The 10,210-nt window shown below is 42.9% G+C and overlaps 1 long non-coding RNA gene across 1 annotated transcript; it reads right to left on the bottom strand.

Moving 5' to 3' along the window:
- Window positions 1-2,543: 2,543 nt before the first annotated feature.
- LOC141583767 (uncharacterized) lies at window positions 2,544-8,914 on the bottom strand. The gene is made up of 3 exons (XR_012516660.1): window positions 7,407-8,914; window positions 6,473-6,607; window positions 2,544-3,775 (listed from the first exon to the last, which is right to left on the bottom strand). It is a non-coding gene; the product is annotated as an uncharacterized LOC141583767 (long non-coding RNA).
- Between the last annotated feature and the right edge of the window lie 1,296 nt (window positions 8,915-10,210).

Here is a 10,210-nt window from a genome sequence, read left to right as displayed (position 1 = left end):
GGGCTCAGGCACTGCTACTCTGCCTCCAACTGAATCCCCAGGCCACAAGTGGAGTGCAGCTGATGAAAAGATTAGGGCCCCTAAACACTTTCTAAGACCAAAGCCTTCTTTGCTGCACTTACCATTCTGCTAAGGCCTAGAGGTGTGTACCACATAGGAAGGAGTGATCACCCAGGCTCCAGACCAAGCTTTTCCAACCTGGGGCCCGCGGGCCACATGCAGCCCAAGATGGCTTTGAATGCAGCCCAACACAAATTTGTAAACTTTTCTAAAACATTATGAGATTTTTTTTTTTTTTTTAGCTCATCAGCTATCATTAGGCTTCGTGTGTTTTGTGTGTGTCCCAAGACAACTTTTCTCCTTCTAATGTGGCCCAGAGAAGCCAAAAGATTGTACATCCCGCATCTAGATGATCACAGGTGCACTGAAGTGCAGAAAAAATATCTGTTCTAGAGGTGCCCCACTGTTCCTTCTGTGGATTAATGTAATATTGTAAAATACGTATTTAATCTTTCATTCTGTTTCTGGCATACAACTCCTAAAATCCTTGGAATCTACAAAGTGATGTATTTGTATATGCTAATGAATTGACTGATAGCTTGCAAGCCCTAGGTAACTTCAGTATGAGGGCTAGTCACCAAGACACGATTAGAGGGTTGAGACTTTCAGCCCCACCCCTAACCTCTGGGGCGGGGAGAAGGGCCAAAGGTCAAGTTGATCACCAATGGCCAATAGTTTAATCAATCGATCATGCCTACATAATAAAGCCTCCATAAAAACCTAAAAGGGCATAGTCCAGAGAGCTTCTGGACAGCTGAACACATGGAGTTTCCTGGAGGTTGGTACACTCAGGGCATGGAAGCTCCGTGCCCTTTCTCCCATGCCTTGACCTATGCATCTCTTCATCTGTATCCTTTGTAATATCCATTATAATTGATATGGTTGGGCTGTATCTCCATCCAAATCTCACCTTTTAATAATCCCCACGTTTCATGGGAGGAACCTGGTGGGAGGTAATTGAATCATGCAGGCTGGTTTTCCCTGTTCTGTTCTCATGAAAGTGAATAAGTCTCATGAGATCTGATGGTTTTCTAAAGGGCAATTCCCCTGAACATGCTGTCTCTCTTGCCTGCCACCATGTAAGATATGTCTTGCTTCCCCTTTGCTTTCTGCCATGATTGTGACACCTCCTCAGCCATATGTAACTGAACTATGAGTCCATTAAACCTCTTTCCTTTACAAATTACCCAATCTCGGGTACGTTTTTACTAGCAGCATGAAAATGAACTAATATAATAATAAACCAGTAAACAGTAAGTGTTTTCTTGAGTTCTGTAAGCTCTGCTCCAGCAAATTAATCACACACAAAAAGGGGTTCAGGGGATCCCTCACTTATAGCTGCTCAGTCAGAAGTACAGCTAAAACAATCTGGGGCTTTTAACTGGTATCACAAATTGGGGGCAGTCTTGTAGGACTGAGCCCCCAACCTGCAGAATCTGACACTACCTCCCATCAGAACTGAATTGGATTGGAGGACACCCAGCTGGTGTCTGCTACACAAATGATTGCTTGCTTGTTGTTGGGGAGAAATCCCCACAGAGTTGGTCACAGGAGTGGTAGTTATTGTTGAGTGAGAGAATTGAAAAAACACTTTGATTTTTTGAGTTTTTTCTACTCACAATAAGGAAGGTTTGAGTACTGGGAATTCTCCCAGTAAGTTTTTCACCAAGATAGAAAAGCATCAAGGAGGCTGGGTGCAGTGGCTCACACCTGTAATCCCAGCACTTTGGAAAGCTAAGGTGGGTGGATCACCTGAGGTCAGGAGTTCGAGACCAGCCTGGGCAACGTGGTGAAACCCCATCTCTACTAAAAATGCAAAAATTAGCTGGCGTGGCGGCAGGCACCTGTAACCCCAGCTGCTTGGGAGACTGAGGCAGGAGAATCGCTTGAAACCTGGGAGGCGGAGGTTGCAGTGAGCCGAGATCATACCACTGCACTCCAGCCTGGGTGACAGAGTGACTCAAAAAAAGGAAAGAAAAGCATCAAGGATAGCGATTTTCAATCTTTTATATATGCTGTGAATCACCTGGGGATCTTGTTAAAATGCAGATTCTCTACTTCAGTTAGTCTGGGGTTGGGCCTGAGAATCAGCATTTTTATTAAGCTCCCAGTGATGCTGATGTTTCTGGCTTAGAAATCATGTCTTGAGTAGCAGGATTTGAGGACATAGGAAGTTCACGTTAGCTGAGCATAATGGCATGCACCTGTAGTCCCAACTGCTGAGAAGGCTGTGGAGGAAGGATCACTTGAGCCCAGGAGTTCTGGACTGTAGTGTGCCCCGCCAGTCGGGTGCCCACACTATGTTCAGCATCAATACAGTGACCTCCCGGGAGTGGGGCATTACAGGTTGCCTAAGGAGGGGCGAATGGGCCCAGGTCAGAAATAAATCAGGTCAAAACTCCCATGCTGATCAGCAGTGGAATCACACCTGTAAATAGCCACTGCACCCCAGCCTAGGCAACATAAGGGCATAACCCTGCCTCTAAAATGAATAATAATAATAGTAATAATAAAAGGAAGCTCACAATAAATGCTTGCTAAGGAATTAGCAATAGATAAATTGCTCAATGAGCATACAAATGAATAAAACAGCGGGGAGGGCACCCAGCTGGTGTCTGCTACACCTATAGCAAGAGGAAAATGCTATTATGCAAGGCTAGACTGGGGTTAGAGACTATACCTCCAGTCTCCTATGTTTGATATTTATTCTTCCAACTGTTCCTTTCGATCTTGTTATCTCTCTCCCTTCAGTGACAGGGTAATGAAAAGATCAAAGTCACTATATCCGGTGTAATTCCTGAGCCTCAATGCCCGTATCTGTAAAATGGGAATAATACTGTCTGTCTTGCAGTTGTTGCAAAAACTAAATGGCTCATAAGAGGAATTTAAGAAATGGTTGCTATTGACTATTTTCAAGTTAATTAGCTTGAAGAGACAGCAGATGCTTCTATCTCCATGTAGAAGGAACAGAGAAAAAACTCTTATATATCTATGTGCTAGCACTGTGCTATGTGCCTGAATAAATTGTTCTATAAATTGTTTTGCTTGTAAAGCCGTTTGAGGTCCATAGTGTTATGTCAGTTTCACCGTTGGGGAAACTGAGCCTTAGAAAGAATAAGAGACTTTTTCATCCAGGGTCACAAGTCTGAGTAAGTGGCAGGGACCAGTTGTGTCTGATTCCAAAACCACACTCTTTCCCCACATCCTGCTTCTCCTCTGTGACCTAGTAGTGGGTAGCCTGCCCCTTTGAACACAGTCGTCCACAGTCAAAGGCTCTGGGTATTAGCCGTTAAGACTCCAGTTCCGACCCACGTCCAGGGCTCATTCCTTGGCTGTGAAGCAGACAGTCTGTTTACATGACACAGGTCTGGGATGGCAAAGTCCTCAGTGCCTGTTTGTCTGCTTTTGCCTTCTCCTCTACTCAGACCTTTGGTGAGTCAGTGATGGTCAAATTCAAGGACAGTTTGTGCCGAGCTCACTCCAATTTATGGGGAAAGCGTCTTAAGCCTGAAGTTCACTGGGTGAAAGTGTCAAAGTAGACAGACAGATGACCGCTCACCTCCTTGCAGAAGGAAGGTGTTTGTTGAGCAAAGCGTTTAAGAGTATCTTCTTCAAGTCCCAAACAGGCCTGAATCACCAGCCCTATTTTCCAACCACAGATGTTTTCTCACTCATAGCCAGGTTCCAAGTGGGACAGGATCTGCTGGATTAAGCTCTACAAGAGACAGAGAGGAAAGAAATGTGAATCTGACATGTTGTTTTCACTACTACAAATCCAGCTTCCTGGCCCACGTCCCCATCCTGCCTCAGTATTCCCCCTCCTACGGTAGAGACCGCTAACTGCTTCCCTTCCATAGTGTAGAATTGTCACTGGGAAGTAGCTGCTGCTGCCATGTCAGTGATTACATTTCCCAGCACTTCTTCCTTCTCCCGGGTGGTCATGTGACTAATTGACACCAATGAGCAGAAGTGATGTGTCTCACTCCTGGTCCAAGGCATGCCTCCTCCATCCTGTCTTTTTACATCTTAGGTGAGAAAGAAGCCACAGGAAGAAGGAGGCTGGGTTTCTGACTCACCATGTGAAAGGCTTTCTGGCAACCAAGAACACCCATATCAACAGCTTGGTGAGTGAAAAATAATGTTTTATTACTTGAAGGTCACTGAAACTTTTGGATTTGTTTGTTATAGCAGCTAACCTTGCTCTCATTAGTACACCCAGGATAGAGATAACAACATGGATGCTGATTGGACTGTCAGCACTGGGAGCAATGCACTGTGCTCAGAATGTCATCATCATCTCATGGAACCGTCATATAATTTTGGCAGGTAATCACCTTCCCCATTTTAAACTATAAAAACTTTGGCTCCAGGATGTTAAATTATTTGTTCCAGATCACATGGTTAGGAATTCAAACAAATTTCTATCTGACAACTGTTGCAGAAAGTTCTCCCCTTTACACTCTAGCCTCAGTGAGAGAGAGAGCCCCTTTCTCAAAAAAAAGAAAGAAAAAGAAAGGAAGGAAGAGAAGAGAAGAAGAGAAGAGAAGAGAAGAGAAAAGAAGAAAAAGGGAGAGAGGCCGGGTACGGTAGCTCAGGCCTGTAATCCCAGCACTTTGGGAGGCTGAGGTAGGTGGATCATGAGGTCAGGAGTTCAAGACCAGCCTGGCCAAGATGGTGAAACCCCGTCTCTACTAAAAATACAAAAAAAAAAATTAGCCAGGCATGGTGGCGGGCACCAGTAATTCCAGGGAGACTGAGGCTGAGAATTGCTTGAACCAGGGAGGTGGAGGTTCCAGTGAGTCTTATTACAACACTGCATTCCAGCCTGGCTGACAGAACAAGACTCCATCTCAAAAAAAAAAAAAAAAAGAAAGAAAGAAAGAAAGACCTTTTAAACCTTCTCATGCAGATGTGGTACAGATGCCAAAGCAATAGCAGCAGGTTTGGTTGAAGCATCTTCAGAGTAGCCAATGTCTTTTTAAAGTATGTCTTAAACTTAAACTTGGGTCATAGTGCAATAGAATTCCAATAAATTTCCCAAGTGGAGTGACTCAAAATGATTGAAGATAAATTTGCAAGGGTGCTCACATTGCAAGAGGTGAATTACACTGTACTTAGATCCAGCTCACCAAGTTCAACTTCAGAGGCCACCTACAACACAGCAACAACCTCATACTCAGGTGGAAACAGTGAGCTCAGAGCAACAAGCCAGGGGTCTGAGACCTATCTCCATGGCTTACTGACATTGTTACATATAACTAAGACACAATGGCTACATGTCAAGACCCAACATCTCAGAGAGGGAGCACCCTGGTTTCTGAACAGGGGGTGGAGTGGAATGGGGAGGTGCTTCTCTATCTTTCTCACAATGTTGTAGGATTTCCCTTTTTCATCTTTATGCTCAGACCTCAGCCTCTTTTGTTTTTTAATTTTACTTTAAGTTCTGGGATACATGTGCTAAATGTGCAGGTTTGTTACCTAGGTATCCATGTGCCATGGTGATTGGCTGTACCTATTGACCTGTCAAGTAGGTTTTAAGTCCCAGATGCATTAGGTATTTGTCCTAATGTTCTCCCTTCCCTTCTCCCCCACCCCCCGACAGGCCCTGGTTTGTGATGTTCGCTTTCCTGTGTCCATGTGTTCTCATTGTTCAGCTCCCATTTATGAATGAGAACATGTGGTGTTTGGTTTTCTGTTTCTGTGTTTGTTTGCTGGACCTCAGTCTTTTATACCTGAACTATTGTGACAGAGCCACACACTCCTCCTCATTATATCCAGTGAGATGCCACTCCTATTTAAACCCAAGAGTTCTATTCTATCCTCAGGATAAATCCGTGCTCCTTAAATTGCCATTCCAGTATTCTGTGATATAACCCTGACCTTCATTTCTGTTGGATGTACCATTACTCCTATTCTTCACCATATACTGGATCCCAGTGACAAGGCCCACATTTCCCCGCATACCTTCCTGCCATTTTCTAACTTCAACTCCTCCAATGTGCTCTTATCCTAATCATTATAAATTCAAACTCTACTCATCTTTCAAGGCTGATGTTAGTACAACCACTTCTAGAAAGCCTGATGTCCATTTCTCTCTGAAGAGCTCAGGCAGCAGGTCTTATTGGACTCTGATCCCTTTAAACTTGTTGTTCATTATCTGATCCCATTTCTGATCTCCTCTCCCAGCTCCTTAAGAAAGATGACTCCTATGCCTTTGTCTTTTTATATTCTCTAGTACCTATTAATATGCTTGGTGCCCAGTTGGTGTTTGGTAAGTTTACTAAGTCAAATCAAAATCATGAGTCAAGGAAAGATTCAGAAAAGGCAGTTGATAAGAGGAAGTGTTCAAGGAGGCCACACTGTAGTAACAAGTAAACCCTGACATCGGCAAGTTAACACAATAAAACATTACCTCTTACTTTCCTTGCAGTCTTTCATGAGTTAGCAGCTTTGCTTAGCCAGGCTCTTCCAGTCAGTGACACAGGGATCCAGTCTCCTTCTGTCCATTGAGGGAAGCACTCTGCCATTCCAAGTGCTTTGCTTGTAGCTGTACAGATAAGGTTGAAAAATCTTGGAAGACTGCAGGTTGAAAAATCTTGGAAGACTGCACGTGATATTTCATGGCCAGGTTGGAACTGGTGCACATTCTTACTACTTGAAGTGTTGTCCATAAATCCAGCAGCGCTGGTATTAACTAAGAGCTTACTAGAAAGCAGAATCATGGGCCTCACCCAAGACCTTCTGAATCAGAATCCACATTTCAACAAGACCCCTGAGTGATGGGATGACTCATTATACACATGATAGCATGAGAACCGCTAGTGGACATCATTTCTGTGCACATTCCATTGGCAAGAACTCCGACGCAAGCCCCAACCTAACTGCAAAGAAGGCTGGAGAATTTATCTCATCCTAATACCTAGAAAGAGGATGAAAGTTTTGCCTGCCATAGGCTACCACAAGCACCATTTAAAATGAAACAAGTCCAGTGCCCCCTCCAAGTCAAGCAAGTCATACAACTCTACACCTCGTCTACGTGTTCTGCAACATCAGGGAGGATGCAGTGTCTATGCTGGCTGAATAAGGGATAGGCTGTTTCAAGATGGTGGAATGCAGCAGAAGGCAGGGACTTTCAATATGTGTGTAAAGAGATGGAAGCCAGGTGAAAAAGGCATATTAAACAACCTGTTAGCCAACAAAGTTGAAAGAACATTTCAACAGTGTACTCTGAAGAAAAGAGCTCCCCTCTGTTCCCACAAATCATCACCCACCCAAGACACAGGCCTTAAAGGAGACGCAGAAGCAAGCCAGATCAATGCATGACTAATTTTCTGTGAAGTTTTTACCTGTTTGATCCAACTGTTTTCATGATCTCCAGTGGTCATTGTTCCTGGTTTTCATTAGTTGAAATTTATTTTCATTATTCTGTGATTATATTTTTTTCCAGAACACAAGGATTTGAGGTTCATATACTTCCATCTTTTCTTTATGATTGGTTAATCAGCAACTGAGTGAGGGGGTGTGGAATAGGGAATAGAAGAAACTTTTTTAAATCACTTTTCATGTAAATATGTAGGGCACTTAACAGGGAACTTGGAGGTCCTTGGAAGTATTTACACTTGATGCTGTTTTACTTGGAAAATATTAAGCCAGCTCTGATCTTATATTTTAAAGCATTTCAATAAAATAAAAAGAGAACAGATTATATTGCATAATATGAATTATCTTCGTCTTGCATGTGCCAGGCATGGAAAAGATCAATCCAGAAGCAATCAAAATTTCCCTGTTAGTACAGACCATCTAACTTTTATAGCAGACCATCACTTCTCCAAACACTATTGTATTTTTGTTTTCAAACAGGGAAATAAATGATCTATAAACTCAATAAGAAAAGGAAATGAATCGATTAAAAGTATGTATCCTGGAAAACACTTCTATGCTGAGTGTAAATGGGCACTTCATGTCTATTCATATGATTTAAAATTAGGTGTCAATGTGGTCTTATATAATTCACTTACGAGCTGCATGGTGAATGGATAACGCACATGTACATGCCATCCGTCATGGGATAACTTCTCCGTTCTTAAAGGATCATACATCTTTTCTCTTTCTTTTGCTGTCATTTGAGGCTGGGCCACCACTCTTAAAGAACTGTCTCTTTCCTCCACTGACTTCACCAACTGGGGTGGGAACTTCTACACTTCCTCTCCAGAATCCACTTCACTCCTGAGCTCCTTACTTACATAACCAAGTCAGCGTTGGACAGCTCTGTTTCCAGAAGACCTCAAATGTGCATGTGCTAAAAGTAACTCTCCATCTTCTCCCAAAGCCTCTCATTTCTTCTTGTAGTATTTCCTGAGAATGTAGGAATTCAAGTATTTGCGGAGGGAGGTGAGGATTCATTCTTTCTTTTCCTCATTTTCATCTCCACAGAATAAATAGGACTCTTTATATACATTTACGTTTACCACATCCTACCCCCCCAAAAACTCGAAGTATCTATTAAAAAAAAAATCTACAATACAGTACAATGAAAATCGTCTTAAAAGGTCACGGGAATGGCAAAATTAAGTTAGAACAGTCGCACGAAGCCAGAGGAGGACTGATTCTCAGCAAGGTAGAGCAGGAAGTCGGGACACAAATTAACTTGAGTTTTCCACAGGCTAAGTAGGAAGCACTTATCGGGGATGTGTGATTCATAATGTCTGTTAGATTAAAGGAAATTCCAGCTGCTCAAGAGGAGCATGATTTTATTACATAACAAAAGCAGCGCCAGCAAAAGTACAAGGTATAGACTTTCATACAAGATGACCTGGGGTCAAATGAACCTCCTCGGCTCCATGCCTTGTCTATTTAACACTAAGATAATTGACAATGGACTTAGGTAGACACCTTCGTAAATTTTTATTATTATTATTATTAAGACAGGATCTCACTCTGTCACACAGGCTGGAGTGCAGTGGCACAATGTCAGCTCACTGCCAATTCTGCCTCCCAGGCTCAAGTAATCCTTCCACCTCAGCCTCCAGAGTAGCTGGGACTACAAAAATATGCCACCACACCCAGTTAATTTTTGTATTTTTTTGTAGATATGGGGTCTCACCATGTTGCCCAGGCTGATCTTGAAGTCCTAGGCTCAAGTGATCGTCCCACCTCAGCCTCCCAAAGACCTAGGATTACAGGTGTAAGCCACCACGCCCAGCCTTCAGTGAATATCTTAGTTAACTTTCTCTTGAGGACTATCTGAAAAAGACAGTGGAGGTGGGCAAAGAATGACCTCACTTCTGTGGTCTCTCCTACTCTCTGACTATGCAATTCTAGTGAGCATCCTAAAATGAAATGTCAATCAAATACAAAGCCCATTTACTGAATAAGCATCCTCTGTGGTCTGACTTGTATCTCATCTCCTGCCCTGTAACCTCCACACCATCCACACCATTAACACCATCCACACTGGCTGTTCCCCCTACAAAGCACACTCTTATTCTATTTCTCTGCCTTATATTCTTAGTCATCTTATACAGCCCAATACTCATTTCTTCTGTGAATTTTTCTCTGATTCCAATATTGGAAACTCCCTCCTTCAGGTCCCTACACTCCATGTACATTTTTGTGCCATAGTATTTGTTTATAGAGTATCAAGATTTCTTGTTAAGTGGCTGTCACCACATATAACAAGTAAATGTTTATTAAGCAATTATAATGTCTTTAGCACTGACTTACATGCTTTCATATATATATATATCATTTTACTTGCTTCCTATATTAGTTTTCTGTTGCCAAGTAACAAATTCGTAACAAAACTTAGCAATCTTAAACAACAAACATTTCTCATCTCACAGTTTCTGTGGGTTGAGAATGTGAGTGTTAGTTACCTAGGTGCCACTGGCTCAAGGTCTCTCATGAGGTTGCAGTCAAGGCGTGGGTTGCGACTGTGGTGTCATCTGAGGACTCAGCTGGATGAGGATCTGCATTTGGGCTCACACATATGGTTATTGGCAGGTCATTCCCCAGCTCACTCACATGAGCCTCTCCAGAGGGCTCTCTCAGGACAGGACTTCCCCCAGAGTGAACAATCCAAGAGATGGCAAGAACACTCAACAAAGAAGCCACAGTACATATGCTATTCATTAGAAGCAAGTCTCTAAAT

Source organism: Saimiri boliviensis, chromosome 2, assembly GCF_048565385.1.
Source record: "Saimiri boliviensis isolate mSaiBol1 chromosome 2, mSaiBol1.pri, whole genome shotgun sequence".
In the NCBI taxonomy this organism is placed as follows: domain Eukaryota; kingdom Metazoa; phylum Chordata; class Mammalia; order Primates; family Cebidae; genus Saimiri; species Saimiri boliviensis.
Note: the sequence above shows the minus strand (reverse complement) of the source record. Positions and strands in the feature narration are given on the sequence as shown.